The sequence below is a fragment of the Myxine glutinosa genome, chromosome 2, assembly GCF_964187855.1.
Source record: "Myxine glutinosa chromosome 2, kmMyxGlut1.1, whole genome shotgun sequence".
Taxonomy (NCBI): Eukaryota; Metazoa; Chordata; class Myxini; order Myxiniformes; family Myxinidae; genus Myxine; species Myxine glutinosa.
Genome location: NC_136262.1, coordinates 130169290 through 130186539, shown reverse-complemented (window position 1 = coordinate 130186539; position 17250 = coordinate 130169290).

The window sequence follows — 17250 nt, the reverse complement described above, 5'->3', positions numbered from 1 at the left end:
ATGTGCTGCTCACTAACCAAATAAAGAGTTTGCAGGTGGCAAAGGAGGTGCGACGACGAGGTACGGAGGTGAGTGGCAATGTATATGATGTGAGGAAAGCTTCAGTCGGCTTGGGGATTGGTTTGGATCCGGGTGTTCGTGAAAGGCCGTTGGTGAAGTGTGCGACAGGTCTGGTGTGCGAAAAAAGAGGTGTGCGAGAATGTCCGACCATGGGGTGTGTGAGGAAAAAGTGCACGCCGAGGAGTGAGTGTGCCGTCAAGAGTGAGTTGGTCGAAGCGCGTGTGCGAGGGGGTACATGGAAGCGCGGTGTGGTAAGTGTTACGGAGGAAGTAACGAAAGAGTGTGCGCAAGAGGATGCGCGAGAAAGGTGTGTAACGGACAGGTGCATAGGGAAAGAGTGCGCTGTCAAGAGTGAAGGAGAATGCACGCCTGTGGTGAGAGTTACAGAGGATGTAACGAAAGAGTGTGCGCGAGAGGATGCGCGAGAAAGGTGTGTAACGGACAGGTGCATGAGGAAAGAATGCGCTGTCGAGAGTAAGGGTGAGTGCGCTGTCAAGAATGGAGGTGAGAGCAGTGAGAGTGACACGGAGCGTGAGTTGGTTATGACAGGTGAGCGAGGGTGTACACCTGGAATGGAAGGATGCACACCTGGAATGGTAGAGCGTGTGTGGGAATGCACACTTGACTTGGTCGTGAGGCACGTGGTTGGGTGTGCGGGTGAGAGCACACCTGTGATTGTCACAGAGGAGGTGACAGAGGAGGGGGCGCGAAGAGGTGTGTTGGTGAGGTGTGCGAGCGACGAATGTGTGCCAAGGTGTTCGGTGGTCAGGTGTGTGACCAAGTCTGTGGGCGGAATGAGTGTACCGAGGTGTGTAAGGAAAGGTACGAGGAGCATGGGAACAGCTGGAGGTATGAGCAAGAAAGGGGTAGCGTATGCATGTAAGCGTGCAGGTGAAGCATCGACGGTAACCGGGTTAGAGGTTAGAACGACTTATAGCCGAATCGGGCCCTCGGTGCGCGTCGGGCAGCTTCGCGTGCCGCGAGGACCAGCGGGGATCCGAACCACGGCGGTTTCGAAAGAACCGCCGTACGTGATCCATGCTGTGCCTCGCTTGGAACGGCCGCGTCCGGGCTCCACTAGGCGGAGCGGGCAGCCCGATAGGAAGGGTCGTCATGGCGACCACTTTCTATTGAGACCTGCCGGCAGGTCGAGATCGGGACATTGGATGGCTCCACGCCGAGGTGGTGCGTGGGATCTCGGCCCGGGTAAGCCACCGTCCCTGCACCGAGTGCCGGACGTATCCAGCCGCTGGCACAAAACAACCCGTATTCATTGCTCGGCTGTACGAAGCCGAGCGTTGGAAGGGAATTGGCGCACCGAGAGGATGTAATAAGTAGACGGGTGATGAGGATAGTGTTTTGGCCCCGAAATTAGAAAAAAGCAAAATTAGATGATGGGTAGAATTAGCAGTAAATGACAAATTTTTGATTTGTTGAATTTGGTAAGCAAAATTTATAGTAAGAGATGCCCCATGTGATGGGATGGCCAATCCACCATCCCTCACAAAGTGGGGGCAAATGCGCTATAGCTTATGGGGTGTATGGCATTGAAAACTAGCCTGGGTGGGTTAGGATATATCGTGTATAGGGATCTAGCGAAGATGACATTAGGTGACGTTAAGTTTAGTTAGTGACAAGGATACCTATAGTGGGGACGCAGGTAGATTAGTGTGGATGATAATGACGAGGGAGCGCAATAGTTTAAAGGGACGACTGGGAAGCGCAAGTTTCAGAGGGGAGTAGTTAGCTGAGATGATGCCGTGTGTGTGAGGATTGAACAGGTGTGATTGAACAGGTGTGATTGCACAGGTGTGCAACTGAACAGGTGTATGGAGCAGTGTATGAGGGAGTAGTGGTGATTGCGTGTTGTGTTGACCAAATGGTCCAGGAAGAAAGTAGGGTGCAGGTGGCACCAGGTGTGAGGGCACAGGTGTGCAACAACAGGTGTATGTGGCTGTGTGGAATAAATGGTAGTGTGGAATAAATGGAGTATTGGAATGGATGGTCGTGGAGTGAGTATGGTGGAAATTGTGGAGTGGAGTGGATGGTGCGAAGGTGTGAATGGGGGAAGAGTGGACCCCCATCACGGATACCCGGGGCGGGTAGTGTAAGTGTTAGGTAGAGGGTACAGGTAAATTGTGGTTGGATATTGGCATCTGTGGTGCGGGTGAAAGAATGGTCTTTGGATGGGTGCATTAGTGTTGTGGAAATGGCTGGGCGTGTAGCCTGTTAATGTGTGTAGTTGGTTTTGGGCACTCCACCACTGTGAGGATGTCGGCCAGGTGAGGCCGCAGGTGGGCTCTGGGAGCCGGTAGTTGTGGATGGGGCCCGAGGATCCGGAGGTCGGACCCGGGTAGCCCAGTGCCAGAGGGCACCGAGGGGTGACAGAGCCAGGAGAGGGCTGTTCCCAGTTAGTTAGGTTAGGGTGAGGAGCTAGGTAAGCTCGGGTGGCAACTGCAGTGGTGGAGGTGTGCACGTGAGTAGACCTGCTGGGAGAGCTACACGTCGCAGCCCAGAAATTGTGCGAGGGCACCGGGAGATGAATCGGGGGAGTGAGACCCCAAATTGAGAAGCACCACAGTTTGGTGAATGGGAATTGGTTTTTAGAACCCATAGTGTAAGTTGGCCAATGGATTGGCAGGGAGAGACCCCGGGTAGTGTAAAGTGTATTAATGTCATTTAGAAAGTAGTTAGGATGAAGTCTCCTCGCACCATCTGCATCCACTCACCTGAGGTGACAGGTACTCCACACCATGCCATGTTTTGATTATTTTTATGATGCAAATGTTTGGATTGTGAGACGCATCATGACGTGGGTGTGACATTGTGCGTAATTCCATCTCTCCCTCCTTATGAGGATTGATGACGAATTGGGTGATGGCAAATTTTGAAGTCGAGGGATTGTGGAGACGAATTTGGTATTGGGGAAATATGGGGAAGACGTGACAGTAGTGACGAATTTGTAAATGGGTAGATTTTGTACATATGGGGTAAGGGCAAGGGTAGGGTAGGTGACAGGGGGGTGACGTACGGTAGGGACGAGCTTTCTCACTTCGCCCTCAGTACGCATTTCGCCTTGCATTGCCTTATTGATGTGTACCCTTGTGACCTTACCCCTCGCTCATTTGTCTTTCCCCTTTTGTCTCCCACATGACCTGTGCGCAATGGGCGCCGAGGGGAGCGTGCGTGGGTCGGCCATTGTGCGCCCGAAATTCCCAGAACCAGCTGTCTGCATCGATGCACCACATTATGGACCACAGGTCTGTGGCCGAGCACCACTTATGGACCCCATGGGTTGGGGCATGGCCCCTCTGCTGGAACCGGCCATGAGGGCCCGAAATCTTGCTGGCGGACCTTGGCCACAGGGCACCGATGCCACACAGGTGAAGCACACGTAGTCGGCCCTGTGGGCCATAAATAAAAGAAAATAAAAAGGACACATTGGGCACACTTTATTGCAAATAGGCCGCCAGTAAGCAAAGCAAAAGAATGACAACATCTGGAAGACCAAATAATAATAACCAGCAGAGGGAGCCGAAGAGCAAGAGATCACCTGCAGGGTTAGGGGTGGTTGGTTATTTTTTATTGTTGAACATTCTTGAACAATGGTGACTGCACCGATTGGTGCTTGTATTGGTGCGTTTTTGGGTGCTTTCATGGTGCATTGATGCAGAGCAGACTGTCTCCCCCCCCAGAAAGAACAATTACAGGTCCTGGGTTAGTTTTGTAAATAAAAATAGCATCATTGTAAATAATGCTTCCCACCGTCAGTGTATAGTTTGAAGACCATTCCGCAATTCGGTTAACTGTGGGCGTAAGTCTGTTAGGCAGGGTGCAATGGAGCAGCGGGACACATTTATTTATGTTTTAAAACTGTCGCACTCAGGGTCAGGTTAAAAGTAGAGGGAACTACACCTACGTGTCACACTAAATAAAAGTTGTAGGCCCGGGACGTGCCTAAGAGGAGGAGGGTGCAGTGTTGCGGAGATGAGGACTGTATTTTTTTGCTTGTGTGCTGTATCATTATTATTATTGGTTATTCTGCGCCCCCCTACCTCCGGAGCTGTGTAAAGGTGAAAGGGCATCCCATAATTAGTCCACAAGCATACACATCAGCCAAATCATAGAATACCCCTGTTTGATAGTTATCTCTTATTATGTGTTTTTAGAGTAAGGCTGTGTCTCCCATTAATTGAAATACTCCATTGCACCAGTGAAAGAAATAGATCCCCTTTCCTTCCCATCCCCAAAATCTCCATTTCCTTTTACATCCCCTTCCGTCATTGCCGGGCCTCGATTCCCAATTACCTCCCCTCCAAAACCACCATTGAACATGTGCTCGAATCGGAGAAGGAAGGCGTGCCCGCCCGTCGTCATCAAGGGCGGAGCCAGAGGGTCGCGCGACCAACCAGGGCCGAGGTGAGCACCCCGATGGGCGTGTCCAAAAGGCCGGCGGCTTAATCGCCGGAGGCGCTATAAAAGGCGCGCACGCAAGAGAGTCGTGAGTTGGTCACCAAGAGAGAGTCGTGAGGAGTCAGTCAGTGGAGTCGGTGGTCAGTTGGTTGCGGTGAGGAGTCGGTGGTGGTGGTCAGTTGGTTGCGTTGGTTGCGGTGAGGAGTCGGTGGTAAAGAGTGAGTGGACCAAGAATGAGTTGAGGGTTTGGACCAGACGAGTCGGACAAGGCCTGGCAAAGCACGCGACGTCCACAGCAGCCACAACAGCAGCTTGGGGGCCTGAACGGCAGTTTGGAGCAGGACCGTAAAGGAACGGCGGCTGCTAAACGCGCCGGTTGAGCTGCAGGACCCCCTTGGACCTCCCTCTCCCTCCAGCCATCCACCTCCTGCCATTCCATCCTTCTTGTGTACGTGAGTTTGTTCTGTTTGTTCTGTCCTGGGTTAATTAAGTCTGTATAAGCTAGTATTTTCACTGTGTCACCTGTGTCGTATGTGCTTGTAAATAAACGTGACTGCTTTCTTTTTGCTTATGTGTGTAAATAGTCAATAAATTTAGTAGTATTTCCAACCTTTTTGTCTTCTTCTTCTTCTTCACATCCGTGTCGCCTTTGTCTTTTCCCTATTGAATAGCTGCGGTGCGATCCGGCCAACGTTTGGGTGGAATCGGGTGAGTCAGGGATCCTGTAACGGTCGCGGTTGGACCATCCGCTCGGCCCATCATAACATCTAAACCGCGATCAGTAACAATATATACATGTATATATATATATATATATATATATATATATATATATATATATATATATATATATATATATATATATATACATATATATATATATATATATATATATATATATATATATATATATATATATGTATATATATATATGTATATATAATCGTTAGATTAAATAAGACGCGGACGTAGCTTCAGGACGTCGATCTTTAATTGTCGACAAGCTTTCGACCAACAAAGGTCTTCTTCTGAGTCAGCCCCAAATTCAACGGAATATATAACAACTTCCGTTGAACTTGGGGCTGACTCAGAAGAAGACCTTTGTTGGTCGAAAGCTTGTCGACAATTAAAGATCGACGTCCTGAAGCTACGTCCGCGTCTTATTTAATCTAACGATTATATATTCAATACAAATGAGACGCCCTGCTCGTACTTTGGAGTTTCTACTATTTCTTACAGTTATATATGTATGTATATATATATATATATATATATATATATATATATATATATATATATATATATATATATACGCACACACACACATACACCCACTGCACTAGTGTACGGTAGGAAAGTAAAAGTTCGAACAGGAGTAGCAGGAAGGGTTATATGTTGTTAGCCTCTCTGAGGTAACCCCTCACTCCTCGTCCATCCAAAGCCAGAGGTGCCAACATGATGGGAGACATGTCTGACAGTGTGGTGGGTGCGGCCCTTCACCAGTTCATCACTGACTAGCTTCCACCTGTCTACTTCTCCAAAACACTGAAACCAACAGAGTGCAAGTACAGCGCCTTTAATCGGGAATTACTCGCTGTATAGTTCGCCATCAAGCACTTCCGCCACTTCTTGGAGGCCATTCAATTTTCATACCTGTCCCTTAACCACAGCTATCTTTAACAACAGGCTCGTTTAGGGCCTACCCCCTATCTGTCCTGACTGACCACAAACCTTTAACTTTCTCTCTGTCCACCCATTTGGACGCTCACGCCCTCTCACACATCAAGGTTTTGGCTTGTACCAGCACACTGGCCATCAATTTTAATGCACTTCCAGCAGTACAACGGGAGGACCCGGAGCTCCACCATCTACAGTTTGCAGCCTGTTCGCTTCCATTTCACGAGGTATCGCTCCCAAGGACAAACACTACCCTTGGTTGTGTTACATCAATGGGAAGCCATACCCTTTCGTTTCTGCTGCATTAATCGTAGAGTCTTCAACACTTTTCACTCACTCGCATACCCAGGTGTTCGAGCGACCCAGCGGTTCATCACCACGTATTACGTCTGGCTACGCATAAACACCGACGTGCACCTTTGGGCCAAGCAATGTCTTCAATGTCAATGCTCCAAGATCCAACCTCACACAGTCGCACCACTCAGTAGCTTTTCTGCACCAGATAGGTGTTTCGGCTGGGTCCATGTGGATCTTGTCGGTCCTTGGATCCAAAAGACGACCTTGGATGCTCCACTGCAGAGCTAGTGTATGGTACACCTCTTCGTCTCCCAGGAGAATTATTCTCAGTATCTGATGACACCTTGGCCGATGCAGAGCTAGTGTATGGTACAATACACCTCTTCGCCTCCCAGGAGAATTATTCTCAGTATCTGATGACACCTTGGCCGATGCCACCAACTATGCCAACCAACTTCATGTTTTTATTCCCCAGGCATCTTCTACGTGCACCCAAGTATTCAAAGAAAACTCCTGCACCAACCATATGACAGAACTTACAATTTCGTGACCAATTTCCATGCAGACACCTTATGGAAACTCAAAGGTTGGTGTTTAAGGATGGGGACAGGTAGGAGGGGGACTTTCAGGAGAGAAAACAGAATTTGAAGGAGGTGGGTTTGGGGTGGTTTATTGGGGGGTATTAAAGATCAAGGTTTTGGATGGGGAAACATAAGAGATGGTGGTGAACAGCTGTTTTGAAGAGTGGAATTGAAGAGAGTGAGGGAGATTGTTCAAGAGGCGGAAGAAAAGCGGAATGAAAGAGTGAAGGTGAGCAGAGAGTCTTCATTTTCACAGTTTCACCAGAAGAGGGTTGCTGGTGGATCTTGTGAGTCCTGAAGAAATATTTGGAGGACAGAGTAGACAGAGCAAGGGGAGCAAAGGCGGAGAGGAGTCGGTAGAAGACAAAGACCACCAACTTGCCTGCGGTGAGTGAGTGAAAGACCCTCGGAGTTAGCTTCATCGCGGGAGATTCCAATGATCCTGAACGCTTTGGTTTCAACAGCGTGAAGCCGAGCTAGGTGTGAGGCAGGAGCACCAGCCCAGAGGGGAGAGCAGTACTCCATCAAGCTGCGGATGAAAGCTTTGTAAGTGGTGAGGACTTACAAAGTCGAGGGCGGGCAAGCCCGGGCATGCCCGGGCGTCCCGGACGAGGCCTGGCAAGTCGAGAGCGGGCAGGCCCGGGCGTGCTGGACGAGCCCGGCATGGTGATCGCTCCACGTCCTCAGTAGGTGCAAGGCGATTGTGTAAACCCAGCGGTAGCCGCTACACACGTCCCCCCAGAATCGACTTGCACCGGCAGGGTCAATTTAAGGGGGGTCCTGATGACCCGGCCGAAGCGACCCCTGGCGGGTCGTGGGGGGGGGGGGGGGTCCGGTGTGGTGGTGGGTGGTCGAGTGGGGGGCACCGTGGACAGGGGGCGGCCTCGCCGCGGCGGAAGGGCCAACCGTGGCGGTTGGTCAATGTCCACGTGCGCCAGCTTGAGGCGGTCCACCGCAATCCGGTCCGACCGGCCGCCGATGTCGATGACGAACGACTTGTCGTCCCGTCGCAGGACCCGGAAGGGCCCGTCGTACGGCGGCCGGAGTGGCCCCCGATGTGCGTCATGACGCACAAAAACGTACTCCGCTGTGCGAAGCGCTGGGGGGACGTAGGACTGGGGGTCACCGTGGTGGGACGTTGGCACGGGGGCAAACCATCGGGCAGTCTCCTGGAGGTCCGAGCGCTGGTGAGCTGCGGACCAGGGACTGGTAGCGTCGGGCACGAATTCGCCCGGGACGCGTAGCGCCTGGCCGAAGACAAGCTCGGCGGTGGACGCCCGGAGGTCCTCCTTGGGGGCCGTGCGGAGGCCCAAAAGGAACCACGGCAGCCGGTCGGCCCAACCGCCGTCCTGAAGGCCGGCCATGAGCGCGGCCTTCATGGAGCGGTGGAATCGCTCGCATAACCCGTTGGCTTGGGGGTGGTAGGCCGTAGTACGGTGGAGCTTGACCGCCAGGTTGCGGGCGACCGCGCCCCACAGCTCGGAGGTGAACTGCGGGCCGCGGTCCGACGAGATGTCCGCCGGTGCGCCGAAGCGGGCGACCCAGGTGGCGATGAAAGCCTGCGCCACGTCGGCGGTGGTGGTGGAGACGAGGGGAACGGCCTCCGGCCACCTGGTGGTCCTGTCCACAATGGTGAGCAGGTGTGTGAAACCCCGTGATGGGGGAGGGGGCCCAGCAGGTCCACGTTGACGTGGTCGAAACGTCGTTCGGGCACGGTGAAAGGTGCCAGCGGGGCCTGGGTGTGTCGGTGGACCTTGGCCTGTTGGCAGGCCGTGCAGGTCCTGGTCCAATCGCGGACGTCCCGTCGAAGGCCGTGCCAGACGAATCGCGCCGACACCAACTTCTGGGAAGCTTTCCGGCCCGGGTGGGAAAGGCCGTGGAGGGAGGCGAAGATGCGGCGTTGCCAGGTAACGGGCACGATGGGGCGAGGCTGGCCTTGGGAGACGTTGCAGAGCAGGACAGTGTCCGCGAAGGGGATGTCGGCCAGGCGGAGGCCCGTGTCCGCCGCCCGGAGGGCTTGCACCATGGTGTTGGTGGTTTGGTCCGCCGCCATAAGCGCGAAGTCCACGCCGAGGTGGACCGCGTTCGCGCTGGCCCGAGAAAGACAGTCGGCCACGGCGTTGTCTTTGCCGGCGACGTGCCGGATGTTCGTGGTAAACTCCGACACGGCGGAGAGGTGGCGCTGTTGGCGGGCCGACCACGGCTCCATGACCTTGGCCATTGTGTAAACCAATGGCTTGTGGTCGACGAACGCCGTGAAGGGTCGGCCCTCCAGGAGGTGGCGGAAATGGCGAACGGCCAGGTGTAGACCGAGGAGCTCACGGTCAAACGTGCTATATTTGAGCTCGTTCGGCCGGAGTTGCCGGCTGAAAAAAGCGAGTGGCTGCCAAACCCCGTTCACCCATTGCTCATGTACGGCGCCCACCGCGTAGTCGGAGGCATCCGTGGTGAGGGCGATGGGAGCGTTGAGCACCGGGTGAGCGAGCAGTGTTGCGTCGGCGAGGGCCCGCTTTGAGCTTTTAAAGGCCGCGTCCATTGCTGCGGACCAGACGACGTCGTGCTTGGCCGGCTTGCCCCGGAGGGCTTCGTAGAGGGGCCGCATCAGTTGAGCAGCGCGGGGCACGAAGCGGTGATAGAAATTCACCATTCCCAGGAATTCCTGCAGGGCCTTTATGGAGCGGGGACGCGGAAACGTGGTGATGGCCTCGACCTTGGTTGGCAGCGGCAAGGCCCCGTTCTTGGTGATGAGGTGGCCCAAAAAATCAACGGCCGTCATGCCGAAGTGGCATTTGGCCGGGTTGACGATGAGGCCATGCTCGCTGAGGTGCCCGAACAGTGTTCGGAGGTGGAGGAGGTGCTCGGCCTGAGACGTGCTGGCGACGAGGATGTCGTCCAGGTAAACGAAGAGGAATGGCAGGTCGCCCAGCACGCCGTCCATCAAGCGCTGGAACGCCTGAGCCGCATTCTTGAGGCCAAATGGCATTCGCAGGAATTCGAATAAGCCGAACGGCATGATGACGGCCGTTTTTGGGACGTCGGCCGCCCTCACAGGTACCTGGTGATATCCCCGTATTAAATCGATTTTTGAAAAAATGACCCGTCCTGCCAAACGGGTGGAGAAGTCTTGGATGTGCGGGATCGGATACCTGTCGGGGTGGTTGCGTCGTTAAGGCGGCGGTAGTCGCCACATGGGCGCCAGCCGCCCCCTGGTTTTGGGATGATGTGTAGTGGCGAAGCCCACGCGCTATCGGAGCGTCGCACGATGCCGAGGTGTTCCAAAGCGTCGAACTCGGCTTTGGCCATGGCGAGCTTGGCTGGGTCGAGGCGGCGGGCTCTGGCATAGACCGGCGGGCCCGTGGTTGGTACGTGGTGCTCGATCCCATGTCGCACTGCAACGGCCGAAAACGTCGGCCGCGTGAGGGCCGGGAACTCCATGAGCAGGCGAGCAAACTCGTTCGCCGCCGGGAGGGCGCATGCCAGCTCGGTCGGAGCGGAGCTGCTCAATGTGCATACCAGGGAGCTGAAGGTCTCGGTGTTGATGAGGCGACGCCGTTGGACGTCCACCAGCAGTCCGTGTGCGCAGAGGAAGTCCGCGCCTAGCAGAGCCATGGGCACGCTTGCGGTTACAAAAGTCCAATTAAAGCGTTGGCCGCTGAAGCAGAGGGTGACGTTGCGCGGGCCGAAGGTGCGGATGGCCGATCCGTTGGCTGTAACCAAGGAGGGGCCGCAAACCGCAGACTGCCTGTCCTGATCGGAGGCGGGTATGACGCTCAGTTGGGCGCCGGTGTCGCACAGGAAGCGTCGTCCGGACTCTTTGTCCGTGATGAAAAGTAAGTTGCCCGTGTGGCCGGTGCTCATGGCTGTTAATGAACGCCGGCCCGGCCATTTCCCGGCTTGCCGAAGGTGCACGGGGGTCGGCATGTCCGGGCCTTCTGTCCGAACCTGGCATGATAATAACACCACGCCTGGTCAGGTGGAGCCTCCGGTCGTTGTGCTGGAGGTGGTCGGTGCGGCGTAGCGGCCGCCAATTGCGTCGGCAGTTCGGTCGTCGACCGTGCCGGGTGCTCGGGCACCATGGGCGTTGCTTCGGACGGCGGTGGGCCCCAGGTCGCTGCTCCAATGCGTTGGCCTGCCGCGGAGATCTTGTCGGCTTCCCTGGCGAGGGCGCGGGGATCCGTGATCGTCGTGCTTGCCAGGGCGAGGCGTACCGGGCTAGGCAGCTGACGGAGGAACAGCTCCCGGAACAGGAATGCCGGAGAGTGCTCGCCGAGCAGCGAAAGCATGTAGTCCATGCGCTCGGACGGGCGCGTGTCGCCGAGCTCGGGCAGGTCGAGCAGGCGCCGTGCTCATTCCGCTGATGAGGGGGCGAAAGCGTCGAGGAGGAGCTTTTTAATCGCGTCGTATTTGTCAGCGGCTGGCGGGCGCTGGAGGAGGCTGAGGGCACGGGCCGCGGTGGCTGAGCCGAGCGCTGCTACCACATGTTGGAAGCGGGTGTCGTCGGCCGTGATGCCTCGCAGGGCGAACTGGGAGTCCGCCTGGGCGAACCAAACCGCCACGTGAGCCTCCCAGAAGGTAGGCAGTTTGAGGGCAACTGCCGTGTCCATGTCGGGTCACCAATGTAGGAGCTATGCTCCAACGTAAATCGGAAGAATGGACGCGACAAAAAGCTGGAATTCGTCCGAGTTTCTTTATTGAGTCAAATCAACTCGGGTACTCTGAAAAGCCCGTTTATCGGGCAGCAATATATATACACATTATACCGGAGCGTTTGCCCGGGAAAGGCGAGAGGGGGCGTGCCCGGGCGTCCTGGACGCGGCCTGGCAAGTCGAGGGCAGGCATGCCCGGGCATGCCCGGGCGTCCCAGACGAGGCCTGGCAAGTCGAGAGCGGGCACACCCGGGCGTCCTGGACGAGCCCGGCATGGTGATCGCTCCGCGTCCTCGGTAGGTGCAAGGCGATTGTGTAAACCCAGCGGTAGCCGCTACAATTTAAACAAACAAACTCAAACAGGGAACCATGATTGTCATGGGGCCCGCAAGGCTAACCCCCGCCCTAGCGGGAAAAAATGGCCTTAAAACGATCATTCATTCATATATTATATTTAAAATCACGTGTTCATTACTTGTTCTTGCTTTCAGACGTCTCTTCCTATCTATAATCTGACTGGTTGGCTGGCATAGCAACGGCTCCTAAGGTTTTCCTCAACTTCAAGGAAATCCGTAGCTAAGGAATTTCAGAGTACCTGAGGGAAATCCTTCTTTAAGGTTAAGGTCTTGTATGCAACCGGGCCAAGGTCTTACACATCTTAGGGGTACTAAACCACCATTTAGGTTTTCTCTCTTTTTTTCTGCCAATGTCCGAAGTGTATATCGGATCCCACACCCCTTCCCATGCCTCCTCCCCCCAAGCCCTCTCCCTCCCACAGATCTCCCGATGTCCCTGCTCTCAAATGTTGTAATTGTGTGCTTCCCCCTCTCTCCCCATCTTGTCTCCCGCTCCCTTTATTTTGTCTTATGTGTACGTTTGTTTTTTTGTCACTAATGTTAGCTCTTACACGAGCCTCGATCTTGTATACAAAAAACCAAAAAAACAAAAATAAAACCCCTCCAAATTGAAGGTCAAGATCAAATGACAGTTTGAAAAACAAAAACACGTTTTTTTTTGTCATCGCTCAATTTTGCCGATGTGGAATCTCAAAGACTGACTGGTGTTCCGAGATGTTCTTGCATCATAATAGTGTACCTGCACTGAGGTTGTGCACCTGATATTTGTTTCGTGTCCTTGACCTATTTTGTTCGGATTGTGGCCGAATTAACAAAAAACACCTTGAGATCATAACTTGAATAATTTTCCTCCGATTTTCATGATGTTGAGTTTTATGGATGGATCGTCGATGAGGACACATTTTCTTTATTTACACACTATCCCTAAATCACCGACAGGTCGCTTGTCTCAATGTCTTCTTCCACCTCCTTTCTGGTCTTCCAACCTCTGCCCTCTCTGTGCTTTGTCCCCCCAGGTATATGCAGGACACACGCAGTCAATCAGCAACCCCCTCCTCGTGAAACTGTCGATATGCAGATCCACTGCTCACCTCCACTCATTTATTCCTCTCTTTTTTCCCGCCTGTGGAACCATGGCTTGATCTCTGATCATCAATTTGGTTTCAGACCAGGTCACTCTACTCTGGACATGCTGCTTCTGCTGTCTCAACAATGGATGGAGGTCCTCAATGCCAAACAGGAAATTAGAGCTGTCTCCCTCGACATATCACGTGCCTTCGACACGGTCTGGCACCCTGCTCTGCTCACCAAACTCTCCTCCTTTGGTATCCATGGAAATCTCCACGCATGGCTGGCGGACTTCCTCTCTAGTCGTCGTCAACGTGTGGCCCTGAATGGGTTTCTCTCATCTCCTCTTCCTGTTCAGGCTGGAGTTCCCCAAGGCAGTGTTCTGGGCCCCGTGCTTTTTCTGGTCTTCATCAATGATCTCTCTGACTCTCTCGAAAATCCTCTCTATCTCTTTGCTGATGACTCCACTCTCTGCCGCTCCATTCCTCTTCCCTCAGATCGGCAGTCTGCTGCCTCCTCACTCTCTGAAGACCTGGACAAAATCACAGACTGGTCAAACAAGTGGAACATGTCTTTCAATCCTGACAAATCTCACACTCTTACTATGTCTCTCCGAAAAGATCGACTGGACAACCCTCCCATCTACTTTCTCAACAATCCTCTCCAAGAAGTTCTGTCGCTCAAGATTTTGGGTCTCACTATCTGCCATGATCTTTCTTGGGAAAACCACATTTCCAAGCTGGCCTCCAAAGCCAGTCGCCGACTGGGCATCCTCCGTCGTGCGAAGTCCTTCCTCGGCACACCTGAGCTCCTCACCACATACAAGGCTTTCATCCGCAGCTCAATGGAATACTGTTCTCCCCTATGGGCCGATGCTCCTGCCTCACACCTAGCTCAGCTTCACGCTGTTGAAACCAAAGCTTTCAGAATTATTGGAATCTCCCGCGATGAAGCTATCTCTGAGGGCCTTTCACTCACTCACCGCAGGCAGGTAGGTGGTCTTTCTGTCTTCTACCGACTCCTCTCCGGCCTTGCACCCCCAGCTCTCTCTGTGCTCTGTCCCCCAAATATTCCTACAGGTCGCACAAGATCTGCCAGCAACCCTCTGATGGTTAAACTGCCGAAATCTCGGCTCTCTGCTCACCTTCACTCTTTCATTCCTCTTTTCTCCCGCCTCTGGAACAAACTCCCTCACTCCCTTCAATCCCACTCCTCCCTCCAGGTCTTTAAAACAGCTGTTCACCACCATCTCTTATCTTCCCCCATCCAAAACCTTGATCTTTTCTACCCCCGCTAATTCACCCCAGATCCACCTTGTTTGAAATTCCAACTTCTTTCCTGGAAATCCTGGCAGTGTCCATATGTTTTATACCTCTCCCACCGCCCCCTTCCCATGCCCCCCCCCCAAAGCCCTCGCCCTCTCTCAGATCTCTCGATGTCTCCATGTCTCTCGGTCCCTGCTCTCAAATGTTGTGTTTGTGTCCTTCCCCCTCTCTCCCCATCTTGTCTACCGCTCCCGATGTTATATGTTTTATGTGTCGGTTTGTCTTTCTGTGTGATTAATGTTCGCTCTTTCACGAGCCTCGATCTTGTATACAAAAAAAAAATAATAATAAAAAAAAATAATCTTCCACACTCTCTTCTATCTCATTCTTCCCTCCGGTTATTCAAGACAGCTGTTCACTACCATCTCAAGTAATCCCCCATCAAAAGCCACGATCTTTTCTACACCAGTTAAACCACCCCATCCCTCTCAAAAATTTGCTTATATATCCATCTTGTCCACCCCTTGCATTCTCCCTTACCCTTCATCGTTACCTGCATCCCTTGTTTGTTCATCTCCCTTCTCCCTCCTCCCTGCTATAGGCGTTTCCCCTTTCTCCTGCTGTTCCCTTTGTCATGTTGTGTCCTGATCTGTTCTGTGTCCTTGTTCCTCCACGAGCTTAGACCATGTATAAAGAAGAATTTAAACTAGAACAACACTCTTTGACGTAACGACGTCGACCGATATGCCTTCTATTACATCATTACAATACTTGTACCAAGTTTGATTTAAATCCATTCAGCTGTTTTCAAGTTATCACATTTTTACCTGCCATGACCTTTGACGTCTTGACCCCAAAATCGAATCATTTAATCTTTACATCATTATACATATCTGTACCAAGTTTGAATTAGATCCCTTTAGCCGTTCTCAAGTTTAGACCTATTACAGACATTGACCTTTGACCTCTTGACCCTCAAAATTTAATCAGTTAATGTTTACATCATTATACATACCTGTACCATTTTTAATTTAAATCCCTTCAGCTGTTCACAAGTTATCACATTTTTACCTGACATGACCTCTGACCTTTGACCTCTTGACCCCAAAATTTAATCATTTCATGTTTACATCATTATACATACCAATACCAAGTTTTAATTTTAATTCCTTCAGCTGTTCACAAGCTATCACATTTTTAGCTGACATGACCTCTGAGCTTTGACCTTGCGACCCCAAAATTTAATCAGTTAATCTTTACATCATTGTACATACCTGTACCAAGTTTCAATTAGATCCCTTTAGCAGTTCTCAAGTTATATACCGATTACAGACTTTGACATTTGACCTCTTGACCCCAAAATATAATCACTTAATCTTTACAATATCATACATACCTAATCTAATCAGTTAATCTTTTCATCATCATACAAACCTGTACCAAGTTTGAATTAGATCGCTTTAGCAGTTCTCAAGTTATATACCGATTACAGACTTTGACATTTGACCTCTTGACCCCAAAATATAATCACTTAATCTTTACAATATCATACATACCTAATCTAATCAGTTAATCTTTTCATCATTCTACAAACCTGTTCCAAGTTTGAATTGGATCCCTTTTACCTTTCTCAAGTTATAGACCGATTACAGACTTTGACCTTTGACCCCAAAACCTAATCAGTTAATCTTTATAACATTATACATATCTGTACTAAGTTTGAATTAGATCCCTTTAGCCGTTCTCAAGTTATAGACCTATTACAGACTTTGACATTTGACCTCTTGACCCCAAAATCGAATCATTTAATCTTTACATCATTATACATATCTGTACTAAGTTTGAATTAGATCCCTTTAGCCGTTCTCAAGTTATAGACCGATTACAGAATTTGACCTTTGACCTCTTGACCCCAAAATCTAATCAGTTAATCTTTACATCATTATACATATCTGTACTAAGTTTGAATTAGATCCCTTTAGCCGTTCTCAAGTTGTAGACCTATTACAGACTTTGACATTTGACCTCTTGACCCCAAAATCGAATCATTTAATCTTTACATCATTATACATATCTGTGCCAAGTTTGAATTAGATCCCTTTAGCCGTTCTGAAGTTGTAGACCTATTACAGACTTTGACATTTGACCTCTTGACCCCAAAATCGCATCATTTAATCTTTACATCATTATACATATCTGTACCAAGTTTGAATTAGATCCCTTCTGCAGTTCTCAAGTTGTAGACCTATTACAGTCTTTGACATTTGACCTCTTGAACCCCAAATCTAATCAGTTAATCTTTACATCATTATACATATCTGTACCAAGTTTGAATTAGATCCCTTTCGCCGTTCTCAAGTTGTAGACCTATTACAGACTTTGACATTTGACCTCTTGACCCCAAAATCGAATCATTTAATCTTTACATCATTATACATATCTGTACCAAGTTTGAATTAGATCCGTTTAGGCATTCTCAAGTTATAGACCTATTACAGACTTTGACCTTTGACCTCTTGACCCCAAAATATAATCAGTTAATCTTTACATCATTATACATATCTGTACTAAGTTTGAATTAGATCCCTTTAGCAGTTCACAAGTTATATACCTATTACAGACTTTGACCTTTGACCTCTTGACCCCAAAATCTAATCATTTAATCTTTACATCCTTACACATATCTGTACTAAGTTTGAATTTGCTCCCTTTTGCCGTTCTCAAGTTGTAGACCTATTACAGACTTTGACCTTTGACCTCTTGACCCAAAAATCTAATCAGTTAATCTTTACATCATTATACATATCTGTACTAAGTTTGAATTAGATCCCTTTAGCAGTTCTCAAGTTATATACCTATTACAGACTTTGACATTTGACCTCTTGAC